This window comes from Salvelinus sp. IW2-2015, unplaced genomic scaffold, assembly GCF_002910315.2.
Source record: "Salvelinus sp. IW2-2015 unplaced genomic scaffold, ASM291031v2 Un_scaffold2125, whole genome shotgun sequence".
Lineage (NCBI taxonomy): Eukaryota > Metazoa > Chordata > Actinopteri > Salmoniformes > Salmonidae > Salvelinus > Salvelinus sp. IW2-2015.
In genome coordinates, this window is record NW_019943460.1 from 65443 (window position 1) to 68575 (window position 3133).

At 45.4% G+C, this 3133-nt stretch overlaps 1 pseudogene; it reads right to left on the minus strand.

The window, feature by feature from the left end:
• The window catches only part of LOC112073025 (nephronectin-like), a 76557-nt pseudogene that overhangs the window by 11153 nt on the left and 62271 nt on the right, over nucleotides 1-3133 (minus strand).

Sequence of the window (3133 nt, forward strand, 5' to 3'; positions counted from 1 at the left end):
CCAGAATAGAAAGAGAGGGAGGCCCTGGTGCACAACTGAGCAAGAGGCAAGTACATTAGTGTCTAGTTTGAAAACAGACACCTCACAAGTCCTCAACCGGCAGCTTCATTAAATAGTACCCGTAAAACACCCAGTCTCAATGTCAACAGTGAGAGCGACTGACTCCGTGATGCTGACCTTCTAGGCAGAGTTGCAAAGAAAAAGACATATCTCAGACTGGCCAATAAAAAGACAAGATTAAGATGGGCAAAAGAACACAGACACTGGACAGAGGAAGATTGGAAAAAAGTGTTATGAACAGATGAATCTAAGTTTGAGGTGTTCGGATCACAAAGAAGAACATTCGTGAGACGCAGAAAAAATGAAAAGATACCGGAGGAGTGCTTGACGCCATCTGTCAAGCATGGTGGAGGCAATGTGATGGTCTGGGGGTGCTTTGGTGGTGGTAAAGTGGGAGATTTATACAGGGTAAATGGGATGTTGCAGAAGGTAGGCTATCACTCCATTTTGCAACACCATGCCATACCCTGTGGATGGTGCTTAACACCTACAATGCCAAAGGTCTGCAAGGCTGTAATTGATGCAAATGGAGGATTCTTTGACGAAAGCAAAGTTTGAAGGACACAAATATTATTTCAATTAAAAATCATTATTTATAACCTTGTCAACATCTGAACAATATTTACTATTCATTTTGAACTCATTTCATGTATGTTTTCATGGAAAACAAGGACATTTCTAAGTGACCCCAAACTTTTGAACGGTAGTGTATATATAAACTCAGCAAAAAAAGAAACGTCCTCTCACTGTCAACTGCGTTCATTTTCAGCAAACTTAACATGTGTAAATATTTGTATGAACATAACAAGACTCAACAACTGAGACATAAACTGAACAAGTTTCACAGACATGTCCGGGAACTTGTCCAGAAATTGAATAATGTGTTCCTGAACAAAGGGTGGGTCAAAATCTAAATTAACAGTCAGTATCTGGTGTGGCCACCAGCTGCATTAAGTATTGCAGTGCATCTTCTCCTCATGGACTGCACCAGATTTGCCAGTTCTTGCTGTGAGATGTTACCCCACTCTTCCACCAAGGCACCTTCAAGTTCCCGGACATTTTTMGGGGGAATGGCCCTAGCCCTCACCCTCRGATCCAACAGGTCCCAGACGTGCTCAATGGGATTGAGATCTGGGCTCTCTGCTGGCCATGGTAGAACACTGACATTCCTGTCTTGCAGGAAATCAACACACAAAACGAGCAGTATGGCTGGTGGCATTGTCATGCTGGAGGGTCATGTCAGGATGAGCCTTCAGGAAGGGTACCACATGAGGGAGGATGATGTCTTCCCTGTAATACACAGCGCTGAGATTGCCTGCAATGACAACAAGCTCAGTCCGATGACGCTGTGACACTGCCACAGACCATGACGGACCCTCCACCTCCAAATCGATCTTGCTCCAGAGTACAGGCCTCGGTGTAACGCTCATTCCTTCGACGATAAACGCGAATCCGACCATCACCCCTGGTGAGACAAAACCGCGACTCATCGGTGAAGAGCACTTTTTGCCAGTCCTGTCTGGACCAGTGACGGTGGGTTTGTGCCCATAGGCAACAACGGTGATGTCTGGTGAGGACCTGCCTTACAACAGGCCTACAAGCCCTCAGTCCAGTCTCTCTCAGCCTATTGCGGACAGTCTGAGCACTGATGGAGGGATTGTGCGTTCCTAGTGTAACTCGGGCAGTTGTTGTTGCCATCCTGTACCTGTCCCACAGGTGTGATGTTCGGATGTACCGATCCTGTGCAGGTGTTGTTACACGTGGTCTGCCACTACGAGGACGATCAGCTGTAAGAGGAGATTACGAGGACGATCAGCTGTCCGTCCTGTCTCCCTGTAGCGCTGTCTTAGCGTCTCACAGTACAGACATTGCAATGTATTGCCCTGGCCACATCTGCAGTCCTCATGCCTCCCTGCAGCATGCCTAAGGCATGTTCACGCAGATGAGCAGGGACCCTTGGCATCTTTCTTTTTGTGTTTTTCAGAGTCAGTAGAAGGCCTCATTAGTGTCCTAATTTTCATAACTGTGACTTAATTGCCTACCGTCTGTAAGCTGTTAGTGTCTTAACGACCGTTCCACAGGTGCATGTTCATTAATTGTTTATGGTTCATTGAGCAAGCATGGGGAACAGTGTTTAAACCCTTTACAATGAAATCTGTGAAGTTATTTGGATTTTTCCTGAAAAAGGGACGTTTCTTCTTTTGCTGAGTTTATATATATATATACTGTATATACACTACTGTATACTCACACTCTCAAGTCCCGTGCCCCACAGTGTGATCTGGGTATGTCTCCAGCCGCTGCCCCCCGTCCTTCCCCACACGGCCGGGCTGTACTGCTTCCCTTTCTTCACAAACACCTGGAGCATACCCACATGGTGTCCTGCCAGCTTGTGGCGGAACGACAGACACAGGTTACCGTCGTTCCAGGGAGGAGTCAACGGGAGGACCAGGCGCGCCCCTCGCCCGCTCTTCTTGTCGCTCACCTCAGGGATGGTTAGGTATTTTCCACTGTGGAGAGGAAAAGAGAAGAGAAAGTGACATCACAATCAGGGTAGTGTTCAATAGGAGAAAACAGGGGGAAAACGTTTGGAAATGAAGGAGATGCCAGAAACACTGGTTTTAGTTTTCAGATGCATGTGTCTCAATCAGATGGCTTCATCTTTTTGTTATCGGCAGCTCCATTTGACAGAATATTGTCCTCATTGAAATTCGTGCCAAAACCCCCCAAAATGTCCTCCTGGGACTATAAAGTTATACTACTTAACAGAGTCAGACTAGGCTGAATTACATTTTCTCTTGACATATGATTGAGTGGAACCATTGCAAAAAAACACACATCTTGTTTTCTCTGAACCAACTGTCCCCTGTAATCAAGTGTTTTGTTTTGAATACTGTTGAATCAGTCTCTTAAAAAGGCGTTTGTTTCTCAATGAATAATAACCACAGCTAGTTCTACCAAGGATCAGACCTTCCTGTGTAAAACCAGCAACACCTTTTAGAGCCAATGTTCTAATATGAAAAGAAAACTTCTGTGCTTATAATTAAAATGTTAGTATCTGACGCAAAGTGCG